Below are 18,962 nucleotides of genomic sequence, written 5' to 3'. Positions count from 1 at the left end.
CTCGTCTGGATTTGCTCAGACCAAATGTACGAAGAGATGTTGAGAATAAGCAATTCCAACACATCAATGAGAAGCCGACAAGGAGCTTCAATGTAGGGCAACCAGCCTTGGCCCGTGACTACCGAACAGAGAAATGGCAACCAGGAACGATATGCACACGGCAGAGGCCACTAATGTACACAGTGGATGTTGGGGAGAACATTGTGAGACGCCATGCTGACCAGATCCTAGAGTCACAGGAACGAGTCAACCCCATGTCTCGGCCATACGTACCTGGTGAGGAACCCAACGTACAGGTCGCATCTACCTCAGAAACAATAGCATTGGAAGCTGATGAATCAACTGACGACAGGGTGCTAGAATCGCCTCCGCACCAAGAGCGAGACACTCGGGAAAGGCGTTATCCAGAAAGAATCAGGAAGCCTCCCCAAAGACTGAATTTATAAATAGACTATTTTCAGCTAATGTTGCATGTTAAAAGTGTTAATTGTAATTAGTTTGACATTTAATTGTTAAATGAGTGTTATGGTACTGTTAATCTAAAAGGGGAGGAATTGTAATGTATGTACCTTTAAGGGAGAGAACTACTTTTTATAGCTCCTGTATACTGTAGTACCGGCAGTAACCACACCTGTATATAAACCCTGAGTAGTGATCTGTATAGTTAGTTCTAGAGTAACCCTCATTCAGTAAAAACCTGTTGAATCGTTCCCTGCAGTCTTGTTGTCTAATTATTGAAGGACACAACATCAAGATGCACGGATCTAAGTTATTTCAGTTTTGGAGAGGTTGTGTCCTCTTTTTCTGCTCCCATTTCCTCCGTCTCTCAAAGACACTGAGGTACAACGGGGGCAGAAACGTTTTCCCCTCTCTCATAACATGATTTAAATAACACTGACAGACTCTTTCAAAAAGGGGACATCACTTTCCTGTATTTTTTTCCAGCTTTAAACAATTTTGACAAAATTTTAACAAAAATGTCACCCATCTCGCTCTTCCCCCTCAGTCTCTCGCTCTCCCCTAATCTCTGTCTCCCCTAGTCTCTCTCTCTCCCCCAGTCTCTCTTACTCTCCCTCTCTCTCTCTCACTCTCCCCAGTCTCTCTCTCTCCCCAGTCTCTCTCTCCCCAGTCTCTCTCTCTCTCCTCCAGTCTCTCTCTCTCTCTCCCCATCTCTCTCTCTCCCCGTCTCACTCTCTCCCCAGTCTCTCTCTTTCACCAGTCTCTCTCTCTCCCCAATCTCTCTCTCCCAGTCTCTCTCTCTCTGTCCCAGCAACTCTCTCTCTCACCCCCAGACACTCTCTCCCCTGTCTCTCCCTCCCGCGTGTCTTTCTCCCCATGTCTCACTCTCCCTCTCTCTCTCTCTTTCCCAGTCTCTCTCTCTCCCCCAGTCTCTCTCTTTCCCAGTCTCTCTCTCCCGCAGTCTCAATTCAATTCAATTCAATTCAATTCAAATTGCTTTATTGGCGTGATAAGGTACATCTTATGTTGCCAAAGCATCAAAATACATATATGGTTGAACACATAAACGCAGATCTATTCATACAGTGTGTAAACAGATATATCCCTGAGTGTATAAATATACATTCGCATAATTTATATATACTCTTTTCTTAGGTTTACTGGTTGTCCCTCTGTTTATGGCAAGCTGTAACATAGTGTGCCACTAGTGTTACACAGTTTCTCTCTTCCCCTAGTAGGTATGGGAGTTTTTGGTCGTCATTCAAATTTCTGAATTCAGGGCATATTTGTGAGAATTTTTGGTAGAAATTCTCCCTGATGCCCTGATATTTTCCACAGGCTGTGAGGAAGTGCATCTCTGTCTCCACCACTCCCTGACTGCAGTGAGAGCATATCCTGTCCTCTCTTGGCAGCCTGGTCTGCCTGTGTCTGCCTTTTTCGATCGCCAGGCTATGTTCACTAAGTCTGTACCTTGTCAAGGTTTTTCTCAGTTTGTTATCCTTTACCATGGTCAGGTACTCAGCCATGTTGTATTGTCTGTTTAGGGCCAAGTAGCAATTGAGTTTGCTTTGGGTTTTTGTTGTTTCTGCCCAATATGACAATTTTCAACGCAATGGATCAACTCTTGAAACCCGAACGTTTGGATTTGGACCAGCATGCTTCGGACGCATCGGCACGCTTCGGACACTGGTTTAAGTGTATGGAATTCTTCCTGGACAATTCCGTAGCCGTCACAGGCGCTACGGACGCCGAAAGTATGAAACTCGGAATCCTGCGGAATTGGGTAAGCCACCGAGTTTACCCCCTCATCCAAGACGCCGACACGTACCCGGCCGCCTGCGACATCCTAAAGGCGCATTACCAGCAGCCTACGAATGAGGTGTACGCTAGGCATCTGCTCGCTACTCGCGCACAGCGACCTGGGGAATCGCTGGATGAGTTCCTAGTCACCCTGAAAACGCTTGGCAAAGACTGCAAGTGCCAAGATGTAAAAGCCGCAGTGTACACTGACGAGCTTGTTCGTGATGCCTTTATCACAGGCCTCAGCTCCACTTACATCCGGCAGAGACTACTGGAAAAAATGGGATTGGACCTGAAACAGGCTGTGGACACAGCGCGATCCCTGGATGTGGCCCAGAGAAACTCGGACGCCTACTCTTCAGCCTGCGCCGCCCACGCCGCCACGTGTGCACCAAGGGTGCCGCCATCTTGGAAGGCATCTTCCCCGCCCGGCAGCCCGACACCGTCGGGGCCCCGCTCTCCCCCCAGAAGCCCTACGACAGCCGCGACGCGTCGGGGCCCCAACTGCTACTTCTGCGGGCAGCCGAAGCACACCAGAAACCTGTGCCCGGCGAAAGGCACCACCTGCTTTAAGTGCGGTAAGAAGGGGCACTTTGGGAAGGTGTGCAGAGGGAACCCCGCTGGAAAACCCGCCACCGCCGCATGTGCGCCGTGGGAGCGGCCATCTTGGACGCCATCTTGCCCGACCTCGTGGGGTCCGCCATCTTGTGAGCAGACAGCGTGGACGCCATCTTGTCTCGATCAGGGCCCTACAGTGGCATCGGTCACAGTGGACCAGACCAGACCGCACCCGCTATCCAAATCAATGGTGGACATCGAGGTAAACGGGTGTGGGGTTAAATGTTTAATTGACAGTGGAAGCACGGAGAGTTTTATCCACCCTGAACTAGCACAACAACTCTCTCTAACGGTGGTCCCTGCTCGGGGCACCATCTCTATGGCTGATAAAACCCAGACATCGACCGTTATGGGTTACTGCGCGGTACAATTGTCCATTAACGGAACTGTATACGATAATTTTAAATTGTTAATCATGAAGAATCTATGTGCGAGTGTGATCTTGGGCCTGGATTTCCAGTGCCACCACCAAAGCATCACGCTCAATTACGGTGGGTCCCAGCCGCCCCTCACAGTGTGCGGTCTGGCTACCCTGAAGGTAAAGCCGCCTTCGCTATTCGCGAACCTTACTCCCAACTGCTGGCCAATAGCGACCAAAAGCAGGAGGTACAGCTGGGAGGACAGGCGGTTTATCACGACCGAGGTAGACAGGCTCCTGAAGGAGCGCATTATCGAACGCAGCAACAGCCCGTGGCGCGCCCAAGTGGTGGTGGTGAGGGGTAGCGAGAAGAAGCGGATGGTGATAGATTATAGCCAGACGGTTAATCTATACACCCAGCTAGACGCCTATCCGCTACCCCACATATCCGAGATGGTGAACCAAATCGCCCAATACCGGGTGTTCTCCACCATCGACCTCAAGTCAGCGTACCACCAGCTCCCTATCAGACCAGAGGACCGCCCGTACACCGCCTTCGAGGCGAACGGACGCCTCTACCAATTCCTCAGAGTCCTCTTTGGGGTGACGAATGGGGTCTCGGTCTTCCAGAGGGAGATGGACCGCATGGTCGATGACCACCACTTGCAGGCAACCTTCCCCTACCTCGACAACGTCACCATCTGTGGTCACAACCAGCAGGATCACGACTCGAACCTCGAGAGGTTCCTGAAAACCGCACAAAAACTCAACCTCACTTACAACGAGGACAAGTGCGTTTTCAACACCACGCGCCTCTGCATACTAGGCAGCGTGGTGGAGAATGGGGAAATCGGACCAGACCCCGACCGATTGCGCCCCCTACGGGAGCTGCCCCTGCCCAACACTCCCAAAGCCCTGAAAAGGTGCCTGGAGTTATTTTCTTATTATTCCCAATGGGTCCCCAACTACTCCGACAAAGCCCGCCCCCTCTTGAAAGCATCCTCTTTTCCGCTCTCTGCTGAGGCCCACGCCGCCTTCAAAAGCATTAAGCGGGATATTGAGCGGGCCACACTACAGGCAGTGGACGAGAACACTCCATTTCAAGTGGAAAGTGATGCGTCTGACTTTGCCTTGGCGGCCACCCTCAACCAGGCGGGGCAGCCCGTAGCTTTCTTCTCGAGGACCCTCCAAGGGCCCGAGATCAGACACTCCTCCGTGGAAAAGGAGGCCCAAGCCATCGTGGAGGCAGTGCGCCACTGGTGCCACTACCTAGCCGGCAAACGCTTCACCCTACTTACCGACCAGCGGTCGGTAGCGTTTATGTTTAATAATAAACAGAAGGGGAAGATTAAAAATGATAAGATTCTCAGGTGGCGGATCGAGCTCTCCACCTTCGAGTATGACATCATTTACCGGCCAGGGGCCCTTAACGAATCCCCCGACACCCTCTCACGAGGGATGTGTGCCAGCGCCACCGGGGACCAGCTACAGACCCTCCACAACGACCTCTGCCACCCAGGGGTCACACGGCTGTTCCACTTCATAAAGTCCTGCAACTTACCCTACTCGATTGAGGAAGTTCGGTCTCTGACCAGGAACTGCCGCACTTGCGCTGAGTGCAAGCCTCGGTTCTACCGCCCAGATAGAGCCCACTTAATCAAAGCTACACGGCCCTTTGAGCGGCTCAGCTTAGATTTCAAGGGCCCCCTCCCGTCAGTCGACCGCAATGTTTACTTCCTGAACATTGTGGACGAATACTCCCGTTTCCCATTCGCCTTCCCCTGCCCAGACATGACCAGCGCCACGGTCATTAAATGCCTCAACAGCCTGTTCTGCCTGTTCGGTATGCCAAGCTACATCCACACGGATAGAGGGGCGTCCTTCATGAGTGAAGAGGTACGCCAGTACATGCTGTCCAGGGGGATCGCCACGAGCCGTATCACCAGCTACAACCCCCAGGGTAACGGCCAGGTGGAGCGAGAGAACGGGACAGTATGGAAAGCAGTCACTCTAGCTCTAAGGACCAAGGGCCTCCCTATCTCCCGCTGGCAAGAAGTCCTCCCAGATGTGCTGCATTCGATACGGTCGCTATTGTGTACTGCCACTAATGCCACGCCTCATGAACGAATGTTTGTCTTTCCCCGGAAATCCACCTCAGGCGTATCCATGCCATCATGGCTCTCCACCCCAGGTCCGGTATTTGTACGAAGGCATGTGAGGGGCCACAAGACGGACCCTCTCGTGGAGTCAGTGCACCTATTCCACGCCAACCCCCAATACGCGTATGTCCGGCACGCCGACGGAAGGGAGGACACCGTGTCCATGTCTTCCCTGTCTTTCTCTCTTTCTGTCCCCAGTCTCTCTCTCTCTCCAGTCTCTCTCTCTCCCCGTCTCTCTCTCTCCCCAGTCTCTCTCTCCAGTCTCTCTCTCCCAGTCTCTATTTCTCTCCCTGTCTCTCCCTCTCTCCCCAGTCACTCTCTCTCTCCCCCAGCCTCTCTCCCCCAGTCTCTCTACCCCCGAGTCTCTCTCTCTCTCCCCAGTCTCTCTCTCTTTCCCAGTCTCTCTCTCTCTCCCGCAGTCTCTCTCTTCCCCGTCTCTCTCTCTTTCTCTCCCCAGTCTCTCTCTCTCCCCAGTCTCACTCTCTCCCCGTCTCTCTTTCTCCCCCAGTCTCTCTCTCCAGTCTCTCTCTCCCAGTCTCTATCTCTCTCCCTGTCTCTCCTCTCTCCCCAGTCTCTCTCTCTCTGCCCCAGCCTCTCTCTTTCACAATCCCAGCCTCTCTCTCCCCAGTCTCTCTCTCTCTCTCCCCATCTCACTCTCTCCCCAGTCTCTCTCTCTCTCTCCCCAGTCTCTCTCTCTCCCCAGTCTCTCCCTCTCTCTCCCCATCTCACTCTCTCCCCAGTCTCTCTCTCTCTCTCCCCAGTCTCTCTCTCTCCCCAGTCTCTCTCTCTCTCTCCCCATCTCTCTCTCTCCCCAGTCTCTCTCTCTCCCCAGTCTCTCTCTCTCCCCAGTCTCTCTCTCTCTCTCCCCATCTCACTCTCTCCCCAGTCTCTCTCTCTCTCTCCCCAGTCTCTCTCTTTCACCAGTCTCTCTCTCTCCCCAGTCTCTCTCTTTCACCAGTCTCTCTCTCTCCCCAGTCTCTCTACCCCCCAGTCTCTCTCTTTCCCAGCATCTCCCTCTCTCACCCCCAGACACTCTCTCCCCTGTCTCTCCCTCCCGCGTGTCTTTCTCGCCATGCCTCCCTCTCCCTCTCTCTCTCTCACTCCCAGTCTCTCTCTCTCTCTCCCCCAGTCTCTCTCTCTCCCCATCTCTCTCTCTCTCTCACCCAGTCTCTCTCTTTCCCAGTCTCTCTCTCTCCCCCAGTCTCTCTCTCTTTCCCAGCCTCTCTCCCGCAGTCTCTCTCTTCCCCGTCTCTCTCTCTCTTTCTCTCCCCAGTCTCTCTCTCCCCAGTCTCTCTCTCTCCCCGTCTCTCTTTCCCCCAGTCGCTCTCTCTCTCCAGTCTCTCTCTCCCAGTCTCTATTTCTCTCCCCGTCTCTCCCTCTCTCCCCAGTCGCTCTCTCTCTCCCGCAGTCTCTCTCTTCCCCGTCTCTCTCTCTTTCTCTCCCCAGTCTCTCTCTCTCTCCAGTCTCTCTCTCTCTCCCCATCTCTCTCTTTCCCCCAGTCTCTTTCTCCAGTCTCTCTCTCCCAGTCTCTATTTCTCTCCCTCTCTCCCCAGTCGCTCTCTCTCTCCCCCAGTCTCTCTCTCTTTCCCAGGCTCTCTCTCTCCCCAGTCTCTCTCTCTCCCCGTCTCTCTCTCCCCCAGTCTCTCTCTCCAGTCTCTCTCTCCCAGTCTCTATCTCTCTCCCCGTCTCTCCCTCTCTCCCCAGTCGCTCTCTCTCTCCCCCAGTCTCTCTCTCTCCCACCGTCTCTCTCTCTCCCACCGTCTCTCTCTCTCCCCCAGTCTCTCTCCCCGTCTCTCTCTCTCCCCAGTCTCTCTCCCAGTCTCTCTCTCTCCCCCAGTCTCTCTCTCTCTCCCCCAGTCTCTCTCTCCCCCAGTCTCTCTCCCAGTCTCTCTCCCTCCCCAGTCTCTCTCTCCAGTCTCTCTCCCCCAGTCTCTCCCCCGTCTCTCTCTCTCCCCAGTCTCTCCCCCAGTCTCTCTCTCTCCCCCAGTCTCTCTCTCTCCCCAGTCTCTCTCTCCCCCAGTCTCTCTCTCTCCCCAGTCTCTCTCTCTCCCCAGTCTCTCTCTCTCCCCCAGTCTCTCTCTCTCCTCCAGTCTCTCTCCCAGTCTCTCTCTCTCCCCAGTCTCTCTCTCTCCCCGTCTCTCTCTCCCCCAGTCTCTCTCTCCAGTCTCTCTCTCCCAGTCTCTATCTCTCTCCCCGTCTCTCCCTCTCTCCCCAGTCGCTCTCTCTCTCCCACCGTCTCTCTCTCTCCCCCAGTCTCTCCCCCAGTCTCTCTCTCTCCCCCAGTCTCTCTCCCCGTCTCTCTCTCTCCCCAGTCTCCCCCCCAGTCTCTCTCCCCCCCAGTCTCTCTCCCCGTCTCTCTCCCCAGTCTCTCTCCCAGCCTCTCTCTCCCCCAGTCTCTCTCTCTCCCACCGTCTCTCTCTCTCCCCAGTCTCTCTCCCAGTCTCTCTCTCTCCCCCAGTCTCTTTCTCTCCCCAGTCTCTCTCCCCGTCTCTCTCTCTCCCCAGTCTCTCTCCCAGTCTCTCTCTCTCCCCCAGTCTCCCTCTCTCCCACCGTCTGTCTCTCTCCCCAGTCTCTCTCCCAGTCTCTCTCTCTCCCCCAGTCTCTCTCTCTCCCACCGTCTCTCTCTCTCCCCAGTCTCTCTCTCCCCCAGTCTCTCTCTCTCCCACCGTCTCTCTCTCTCCCCAGTCTCTCTCTCCCCCAGTCTCTCTCTCTCCCACCGTCTCTCTCTCTCCCCCAGTCTCTCTCCCCGTCTCTCTCTCTCCCCAGTCTCTCCCCCAGTCTCTCTCTCTCCCACCGTCTCTCTCTCTCCCCAGTCTCTCTCCCAGTCTCTCTCTCTCCCCCAGTCTCTCTCTCTCCCACCGTCTCTCTCTCTCCCCAGTCTCTCTCCCAGTCTCTCTCTCTCCCCCAGTCTCACTCTCTCTCTCCCACCGTCTCTCTCTCTCCCCAGTCTCTCTCCCAGTCTCTCTCTCTCCCCCAGTCTCTCTCTCTCCCCAGTCTCTCTCCCCGTCTCTCTCTCTCCCCAGTCTCTCTCTCTCCCCAGTCTCTCTCCCAGTCTCTCTCTCTCCCCAGTCTCTCTCCCCGTCTCTCTCTCTCCCCAGTCTCTCTCCCAGTCTCTCTCTCTCCCCAGTCTCTCTCCCAGTCTCTCTCTCTCTCCCAGTCTCTCTCTCTCCCCCAGTCTCTCTCTCTCCCACCATCTCTCTCTCTCCCCAGTCTCTCTCTCCCCCAGTCTCTCTCTCTCCCACCGTCTCTCTCTCTCCCCCAGTCTCTCTCCCAGAGTCTCTCTCTCCCCCAGTCTCTCTCTCTCTCTCCCCTGTCTCTCTCTCTCCCCAGTCTCTCTCCCCAGTCTCTCTCTCTCTCCCCCAGTCTCTCTCTCTCCCACCGTCTCTCTCTCTCCCCCAGTCTCTCTCCCCTGTCTCTCTCTCTCCCCTGTCTCTCTCTCAGTCTCTCTCTCTCCCCCAGTCTCACTCTCTCTCTCCCCTGTCTCTCTCTCTCCCCAGTCTCTCTCCCCAGTCTCTCTCTCTCTCCCCCAGTCTCTCTCTCTCCCATCGTCTCTCTCTCTCCCCCAGTCTCTCTCCCCTGTCTCTCTCTCAGTCTCTCTCTCTCCCCCAGTCTCACTCTCTCTCTCCCCTGTCTCTCTCTCTCCCCAGTCTCTCTCTCTCTCCCCCAGTCTCTCTCTCTCCCACCGTCTCTCTCTCTCCCCCAGTCTCTCTCCCCTGTCTCTCTCTCCCAGTCTCTCTCTCTCCCCAGTCTCTCCCCCAGTCTCTCTCTCTCCCCCAGTCTCTCTCCCAGTCTCTCTCTCTCCCCAGTCTCTCTCTCTCCCCGTCTCTCTCTCCCCCAGTCTCTCTCTCCAGTCTCTCTCTCCCAGTCTCTATCTCTCTCCCCATCTCTCCCTCTCTCCCCAGTCGCTCTCTCTCTCCCACCGTCTCTCTCTCTCCCACCGTCTCTCTCTCTCCCCCAGTCTCTCCCCCAGTCTCTCTCTCTCCCCCAGTCTCTCTCCCCGTCTCTCTCTCTCCCCAGTCTCCCCCCCAGTCTCTCTCCCCCCCAGTCTCTCTCCCCGTCTCTCTCCCCAGTCTCTCTCCCAGCCTCTCTCTCCCCCAGTCTCTCTCTCTCCCACCGTCTCTCTCTCTCCCCAGTCTCTCTCCCAGTCTCTCTCTCTCCCCCAGTCTCTTTCTCTCCCCAGTCTCTCTCCCCGTCTCTCTCTCTCCCCAGTCTCTCTCCCAGTCTCTCTCTCTCCCCCAGTCTCCCTCTCTCCCACCGTCTCTCTCTCTCCCCAGTCTCTCTCCCAGTCTCTCTCTCTCCCCCAGTCTCTCTCTCTCCCACCGTCTCTCTCTCTCCCCAGTCTCTCTCTCCCCCAGTCTCTCTCTCTCCCACCGTCTCTCTCTCTCCCCAGTCTCTCTCTCCCCCAGTCTCTCTCTCTCCCACCGTCTCTCTCTCTCCCCCAGTCTCTCTCCCCGTCTCTCTCTCTCCCCAGTCTCTCCCCCAGTCTCTCTCTCTCCCACCGTCTCTCTCTCTCCCCAGTCTCTCTCCCAGTCTCTCTCTCTCCCCCAGTCTCTCTCTCTCCCACCGTCTCTCTCTCTCCCCAGTCTCTCTCCCAGTCTCTCTCTCTCCCCCAGTCTCACTCTCTCTCTCCCACCGTCTCTCTCTCTCCCCAGTCTCTCTCCCAGTCTCTCTCTCTCCCCCAGTCTCTCTCTCTCCCCAGTCTCTCTCCCCGTCTCTCTCTCTCCCCAGTCTCTCTCTCTCCCCAGTCTCTCTCCCAGTCTCTCTCTCTCTCCCAGTCTCTCTCTCTCCCCAGTCTCTCTCCCGGTCTCTCTCTCTCCCCAGTCTCTCTCCCAGTCTCTCTCTCTCCCCAGTCTCTCTCCCAGTCTCTCAGTTCAGTTCAGTTCAGTTCAAATGCTTTATTGGCATGAAAGTTTACAGAGAACCATATTGCCAAAGCTTACATTGCAAAAAGGTACAGTTTTCCAACATTCTGTAGGTGTCAATCGATTTGACATTTGTTGGGTATATACAATATTACTTTTAAACAATATTAATTTTAAACAGTCTTTCTACTTCATTTGGTACGTTCAATATTAATTTTAAACAGTCTTACTTTTAAACAGTCCTCAGGTTGTGACATGTTGTTACATATTTAGCCCCAAGGTATGGTCTGTCTCCTTCTCCTAGGACTAATCTCAATTTTGACAGATCATCCAATTCCTTGAAATCTGGGGTTGTTTGGCTTAGCTTGTTGAATAATATGTTTCTTGATGTGTTGAATTTTTCGCATTTTAGGAGGAAATGCATTTCTGTTTCAACCTCGCCAGCCAGACATTGATCGCATATTCTATTCTCTCTAGGCTGCCAGGATTTCTTGTATCTGCCTTTTTCAATTTCCAGTTGGTGGTCGCTTAGTCTGTACCTGGTGAGGGTCTGTCTCTGTTTTGTGTCTCTGATGGTCGTGAGGTAGTCTGCCAGTTTATATTCTCTTTTTAGGGCCCGGTAACATTCTAATCTGCTTTGGCTTTCGGTTATTTTGTTCCAATGTTCCAGGTAGGTTTCTTTGCATTTTTTAATGATTTGGTTCGCTCGGATTGGTGTTTGGACGGCTGTGTTGGTCTGGGGCTGGTCAGGGTCCGGCTGAGTACTTAATTTCAGTAGCAGCTGACTCAGGGGACTCTTTTCTGGGTTTAGCTCTTGGGTCTGAAAGGCTTTGAAATGAAGGGTGTCTGGGGAGCTAGATTTGAGGTGATTTAGGAAGTTTAGTGCTCGTTTTTGGATGTTTATTATCAGTGGGTATCTGCCTAGTTCGGCTCTGCATGCATTTGTTGGCGTTTTTCTTTGGGTGCGAAGGATGCTTCGGCAGAATTCTGCATGTAGGGCTTCTATTGTGTGTTTTTCCCATTTAGTGTAGCTTTGGTGATTTAGCGGGCCCCATACTTCACTACCGTACAGTGCAATGGGCAGGATTATGCTGTCAAAAATTTTGAGCCAGATTTTGATTGGGATTTGGATGTTGTAGAATTTTCTTTTTATTGCATATAGGGCTCTTCGGGCTTTTTCTTTTAGTGCATTCACTGCTATGCTGAAGCTCCCTGATGCTGTAATAGTTAGACCAAGGTAGGTGTAGCTCATAGTGTGTCCTATAGTGGTATCACTGAGGGTAAACTGGTATTTGTTTTCCTGACATCTGGGTCTTTTCTGAAAAATCATGATGTTGGTTTTCTTTAGATTTACTGTTAGAGCCCAATTTTGGCAGTATTTGTCGAGTAGGTCTAGTTGTTGCTGTAATCCCTGTTCTGTGGGAGACAGCAGAACCAGGTCGTCCGCATAGAACAGGGACTTCACTTCTCCATCCAGGAGACGGAGACCTGGTGACTCGCTTTGCTCCAGCATGTCTGCTAATTCATTTATGTATATGTTGAACAGGGTCGGGCTCAAATTGCAGCCCTGCCGGACGCCTCTTCTCTGGGTGAAGAAATCGGTGCGTTTGTCTCCAATTTTGACCCCGCATTTGTTTTTCAGATACATTGATTTAATAAGGTCATAGACTTTGCCCCCTATTCCACACTGAAGAAGTTTATAATAGAGCCCTTCGTGCCATATAGAGTCAAAGGCTTTCTTGAAGTCGATGAAACAGGCGAATATTTTCCCATTTTTTGTTTGGTGTTTATGTTTTTCAATGAGGGTGTGAAGGGTATAGATATGGTCGGCGGTGCGGTGTTTTGGAAGAAAGCCTATTTGGTTTTTTCTGAGGATATTATGTTTGTTAAGAAAATCAAGTAATCTACTATTTAGAATACTGCAGAATAACTTCCCTAGACAACTGTTGACACAGATGCCGCGGTAGTTATTTGGGTCTGATTTGTTTCCACTTTTATATATGGGGGAGATTAGTCCTTGGCACCAGATATCGGGAAAACAGCCTGAGCGTAATATGATGTTGAATAGTTTGAGTATCGCACCCTGCATCTCCATATTGCTGAACTTTAGCATTTCATTTTTGATGTTGTCTGGGCCACAGGCTTTCTTTAGGTGGAGAGATTTTGTTTTTGTGGCCAGTTCTTTCCGTGTGATTGGGGAGTCTAGAGGGTTTTGGTTGTCTTTAATTGTTGCTTCTAATGTGTGGAGTTTTTCTGTGACCTGATGTTGACTTGTGTTTGTTTTGTTTTTTGGGATGTCTTTGTAGAGGTTTTCAAAATGTGTTCTCCAGATGTCGCCATCTTGGATTGGTAATGCTTGCAATTGTGTTGTACTCAGGTTATTCCACATTTCCCAGAATTGTTTTGGATTGGTGGAGTTTTCAATTTCTTCGAGTATTTTGTGGGTATAGTTTTGTGTTTTGTTCCTAATGGTGTGTTTATATCTTTTGAGGGTTTCGTTGTATCTAGTACGTAGGTCCGGGTTGTTTGGTTGCCGATGCTTTTGGTTTGATATTTTTCTCAGGTCTTTTCTGGCATTTTTGCATTCGTGGTCAAACCATTTCATATTTTTATTTTGTCTTTTGTGATGCTTCCTCTTCTGTTTCACGAGGTCGGCTTTTACAGCTGCCTCATGGAAGATCATATTTATATCCTCTATGGCCGTGTTTACACCATCTCTGGTGATCTCATATAGATTTTCTTTAAATTTTGAAATTTTACTTGTGAGATCAGGTGAATTTAGTGCTGTGATGAATTTATCTCCACTGTCTGGGGCCCATCTGTATGTCTGGTTTATTTTATGTAGCTTACTGTGTTCTTTTTTTGTGTCTGTAGTTTGGGCAGAAAGTTTAAGGTACACATTTATTTGGTTATGGTCTGAGAGGGGGGATTGCTGCCTGACAGTGAATGCGTTGATATCGCAGGGGTCCAGGTCAGTGATTGTATAGTCCACCACACTAGACCCAAGAGTTGAGGAGTATGTGAGTCTCCCTGGGGAGTCCCCTCTGAACCTACCATTAACTATGTACAGGCCTAAGGCTCGGCAGAGTTGCACTACCTCCCTACCGCTTTTATTTATTTCACGATCAAGGTTGTTCCGATTTGCGATGGCTGGTGTGACATCTAAAGGGGTCTGGCCAAACACATGGTTGTTTCCCTGTGGGTCTATGAAGTCAGGTTCACAACCAGTCCTTGCATTTAGGTCCCCACATATTATCACCTTTCCTTGGGCCTGGAAATGGCTGATTTCCATGTGGAGAGTATCAAATAACTCCTCTTCGAAATATGGCGAATCTATTGGAGGTATGTAGATCGCACATAAGTAAACATCTTTTTTTGCTATTCCTATATTTTTATCTAGTTTTAGCCATACGTGTGATTTCCCCTGTTTTACCGGTGAGATGTGTTTGTCCAGTTCTCCCTTATACCACACCAATATTCCCCCGGAGGTTCTGCCCTTGCGTGTTTTAGTGTTCTTTACTGAGGGCACAATGATTTCATGGTACATTGGGGGACAGTGGGTCGGCATGTCCTTTTGGCACCATGTTTCTGTTAACACAATTATATCAATGTCTTTTATAGCTTTTAGGAATTCAGGGTCTGTACTCTTCATCCCAAAAGTTGAGGAGCGGAGGCCCTGGATATTCCAGCAGCTTATGTGGAAAGAACGCATTTATATAGTTCAATAAAACGAAATAAAATGGACCTATTTTGTGGGATGAGTGTGGAAACACTATTTTCTATAATGCTAAGTGATGATTTAGTATAAATTTCATGAGGCATGCACATATATCTATCTAATAATAGTAATAATACTGATAAGATAACAATAATGATAATGATAAATAACAATATTAATAATTTCTCCGGCTTTCTATCAGGCTGTTCAGCATCGTCATGATCTTTCTCAGTTCTTGGTCTACAGTCTGTGGTCTAGAGGGGGGTCTTGGGTCAGGTATAAAAGCACGGTTCTGTTGTCGGTTTTGTAAAGGGGGGTGGGGGACATTGGTGGTCCTGTTTGGGCTCCCAATGGTAGGGGGGGTGGGAGGGCTGCGTCTTTTGGCAGTGTTTATGAGGTTTCTTGCGAAGACCCACATCCGCTGTTTGAGTAGATGTATTTCGTCATAGAGGTCCCTTGTGTTGATGTTTGGATGATGGGCCAGGGAGACGTTGGGGAGGACAGAACATCTCGTGTCGATCTCCCTGTTGGTGTTGTGGATTATATAGGCTGGGGTGTCCTTTCTGGGCAGTAGTGTGGAGATCACGATCCGCGCCTCGGGGAATTCCCTGCTGGCCTTTTCTGCCATCCTGCTCACCGCCCAAGCCGTGTTTTCCTGTAGGGTGCGTAGGTCGTTCGTGCCTGTGTGGATCACAATCCATTTGGGGCTTCCAAGGGATTCTTTGTTCAGGATCTTCATTGCTTGGCCTGTGTTGCTGCACCATTTTTTCAGGACTTGATGGTCTGGGAACAGCCTCTGAGGGTCCAGAAACTTTCCGTTGGAGTCGGTCAGCAGGACCGCCTGAGGGGCTGGTTTTTCAGACTGGGTAACAGTAGTCTGGGTAGGACTCGCCTGGTGGCTGGTTGTTGGCTGGGTTTCTGGGATATGTTGTGTGGCAGGAGCGGGGTTTGGGGCTTTCGGTGTGTCCTCGTTTAGGGGGGTATCTGTCGGTTTTTGTGTTCCTGTGTGTGAGGACTGGGTATCAGTAGTCTGGGCATGACTCGACTGAGGGCTGGTTGGAGCAGGGTTTGTGGCTTTCGGTGTGTCTTCGTGTGGGGTGGCATCCGGCGGGTTCTGTGTCCTTGTGTGTGTTGTTTTTGTGTCCTCAGGTTTTTGGACCTTAAGAGGTTTGTGTTGCCTGCTGAGCCTTTCTACGGTCTCCTTCATTTTGTTTAGTTGAGTACGGAGTTCTTTGGTCTCATTTCTTTGCTCCTCTATGGTCTTTCTCAGCTTGTGGATGGTGGACTCGTGTTCCGTTTTTAGCTGTTTGAGTTCCTCCTTCAGATTCTTGGCCAGTGTTTCTCTGTATTCGTTGAAATCAAGTTCTAGTTTGGCCAGATTCTCTTTCATCATTTTGTTTTCGTTGAGAGGTGTGGGGGGGGTGGAGATGTACAGGGAGGTGTTTTCCTCTGCTGGTCTCTCTTCTTCTTCCTCCACTTGGCTCTCCTCATCCTCTGTTCGATTCTCTTTTGCTTCCTGTCCATTGGTCCTCTTTGTGTCTGTCTTAGTTTTCAACTGGGGGAATTCCTTTTCGAAGGTGTCCAGATTTTCCACATTCCCCTGTATCATGATCTTTCTATTTTTGTTGTAGTAGCTTATGGTTAGCAGGGGGTCATCTTTATCTAGGTTTCCATCTTTACATATTTTCAGTCTGCCTCCACTGCCAATACCTTCACTGGAGACGTATGTGTAGTGTTTTTGTAAAGTCTCCTTCCAGGAGGTGACGTATTCGGTGTAGAATATGAGGTTGTTCTTCAGCTTAGTCCCTTTGTGTGTGGTATAGTCCACGTAGAGGATTTCTGGGTTATTTTTTAGTGTTGTGTACTTGTATTTTTCCTTTGCTTTATTTTTTGTGCATTGCTCAGGATATATCATTTCCCTGCTCATTGTAGTCGTTTGTTTTTTGTCTCAGATAGATAACTTTTTTTTTTTCTCTCTTTTTTGTGTCTTGTTCCACCTTAGCCCACTTTTAGGTCCAAAATTGGGAGTTTTTCAGGGGTTCATCTTTGATATAGCTGCTCTTAAAGGTTTATCTTTCTCTTTTTCTCACAGGCTCTTGGTTCGGGTAGTTTATCGTTTCTCTCGGGTTTCTGTTCCTTTTCCTCGCGGGTTTGTTCTTTTTTCAGGTTTTTTTTTTTTTCCAGCTAAATTTAAATAAAATTAAACTTTTTCCGAACTAACTTTAACTAAAATGAAACTTAGGTAGAGTTAGGTAAAACTTATTTCTCCGGCTTTTTCTCTCCAGCTGGTGTTTCCTCTCCTCTCTCTCTCTCTCTCTCTCTAGGTGCAGTTACCTCTCTTTGCTCCTTTTCTCCTTTCAGCCGTTTCCCTTCGTTCAAATTTCGCGCTCTCAGCTCCCAACGCTCTCTCCGGGCTTCTGCCCTGGCCCCAGCCCCTCGGCTCGGCTGTGCTGTCCCGGCCCGGTGTTTGTCCGAGTTTCTCCGACCCCGGAGTTTCTCGGGTTTCAGGCCCCGGGCTTGCTCGCTCTCCAGGCCCGACCCGATCCGGCACCCCTACCTCTCCACTCGCCTCTTTGACTGGCTCGGGCCGCTCCTCCCGGTCTGGGTCGACTCCTGTTGCTGCTCGCTCTCCTTCTCTCCGGTGCCTCGCTCGGCCCGGTTCCTCGGGCTCTCTCCCCTGTCTCTCTCTCTCCCCAGTCTCTCTCTCCCAGTCTCTCTCTCTCCCCCAGTCTCTCTCTCTCCCACCGTCTCTCTCTCTCCCCAGTCTCTCTCTCCCCCAGTCTCTCTCTCTCCCACCGTCTCTCTCTCTCCCCCAGTCTCTCTCCCAGAGTCTCTCTCTCCCCCAGTCTCTCTCTCTCTCTCCCCTGTCTCTCTCTCTCCCCAGTCTCTCTCCCCAGTCTCTCTCTCTCTCCCCCAGTCTCTCTCTCTCCCACCGTCTCTCTCTCTCCCCCAGTCTCTCTCCCCTGTCTCTCTCTCTCCCCTGTCTCTCTCTCAGTCTCTCTCTCTCCCCCAGTCTCACTCTCTCTCTCCCCTGTCTCTCTCCCCAGTCTCTCTCTCTCTCCCCCAGTCTCTCTCTCTCCCATCGTCTCTCTCTCTCCCCTGTCTCTCTCTCAGTCCAATTCCAATTCCAATTAAAATGCTTTATTGGCATGAAAGTTTACAGAGAACCATATTGCCAAAGCTTACATAGCAAAAAGGTACAGTTTTCCAACATTCTGTAGGTGTCAATCGATTTGACATTTGTTGGGTACATACAATATTACTTTTAAACAATATTAATTTTAAACAGTCTTTGTACTTCATTTGGTACGTTCAATATTAATTTTAAACAGTCTTAATTTTAAACAGTCCTCAGGTTGTGACATGTTGTTACATATTTGGCCCCAAGGTATGGTCTGTCTCCTTCTCCTAGGACTAATCTCAATTTTGACAGATCATCCAATTCCTTGAAATCTGGGGTTGTTTGGCTTAGCTTGTTGAATAATATGTTTCTTGATGTGTTGAATTTTTCGCATTTTAGGAGGAAATGCATTTCTGTTTCAACCTCGCCAGCCAGACATTGATCGCATATTCTATTCTCTCTAGGCTGCCAGGATTTCTTGTATCTGCCTTTTTCAATTTCCAGTTGGTGGTCGCTTAGTCTGTACCTGGTGAGGGTCTGTCTCTGTTTTGTGTCTCTGATGGTCGTGAGGTAGTCTGCCAGTTTATATTCTCTTTTTAGGGCCCGGTAACATTCTAATCTGCTTTGGCTTTCGGTTATTTTGTTCCAATGTTCCAGGTAGGTTTCTTTGCATTTTTTAATGATTTGGTTCACTCGGATTGGTGTTTGGACGGCTGTGTTGGTCTGGGGCTGGTCAGGGTCCGGCTGAGTACTTAGTTTCCGTAGCAGCTGACTCAGGGGACTCTTTTCTGGGTTTAGCTCTTGGGTCTGAAAGGCTTTGAAATGAAGGGTGTCTGGGGAGCTAGATTTGAGGTGATTTAGGAAGTTTAGTGCTCGTTTTTGGATGTTTATTATCAGTGGGTATCTGCCTAGTTCGGCTCTGCATGCATTTGTTGGCGTTTTTCTTTGGGTGCGAAGAATGCTTCGGCAGAATTCTGCATGTAGGGCTTCTATTGTATGTTTTTCCCATTTAGTGTAGCTTTGGTGATTTAGCGGGCCCCATACTTCACTACCGTACAGTGCAATGGGCAGGATTATGCTGTCAAATATTTTGAGCCAGATTTTGATTGGGATTTGGATGTTGTAGAATTTTCTTTTTATTGCATATAGGGCTCTTCGGGCTTTTTCTTTTAGTGCATTCACTGCTATGCTGAAGCTCCCTGATGCTGTAATAGTTAGACCAAGGTAGGTGTAGCTCATAGTGTGTCCTATAGTGATATCACTGAGGGTAAACTGGTATTTGTTTTCCTGACATCTGGGCCTTTTTTGAAAAATCATGATGTTGGTTTTCTTTAGATTTACTGTTAGAGCCCAATTTTGGCAGTATTTGTCGAGTAGGTCTAGTTGTTGCTGTAATCCCTGTTCTGTGGGAGACAGCAGAACCAGGTCGTCCGCATAGAACAGGGATTTCACTTCTCCATCCAGGAGACGGAGACCTGGTGACTCGCTTTGCTCCAGCATGTCTGCTAATTCATTTATGTATATGTTGAACAGGGTCGGGCTCAAATTGCAGCCCTGCCGGACGCCTCTTCTCTGGGTGAAGAAATCGGTGCGTTTGTCTCCAATTTTGACCCCGCATTTGTTTTTCAGATACATTGATTTAATAAGGTCATAGACTTTGCCCCCTATTCCACATTGAAGAAGTTTATAATAGAGCCCTTCGTGCCATATAGAGTCAAAGGCTTTCTTGAAGTCGATGAAACAGGCGAATATTTTCCCATTTTTTGTTTGGTGTATATGTTTTTCAATGAGGGTGTGAAGGGTATAGATATGGTCGGCGGTGCGGTGTTTTGGAAGAAAGCCTATTTGGTTTTTTCTGAGGATATTA

This window comes from Somniosus microcephalus, chromosome 2, assembly GCF_052327205.1.
Source record: "Somniosus microcephalus isolate GS21.2 chromosome 2, FLI_Smic_1.0, whole genome shotgun sequence".
NCBI lineage: Eukaryota > Metazoa > Chordata > Chondrichthyes > Squaliformes > Somniosidae > Somniosus > Somniosus microcephalus.
The sequence above is the reverse complement of the archived record's forward strand: the minus strand, read 5'-3'. Positions refer to the sequence as shown.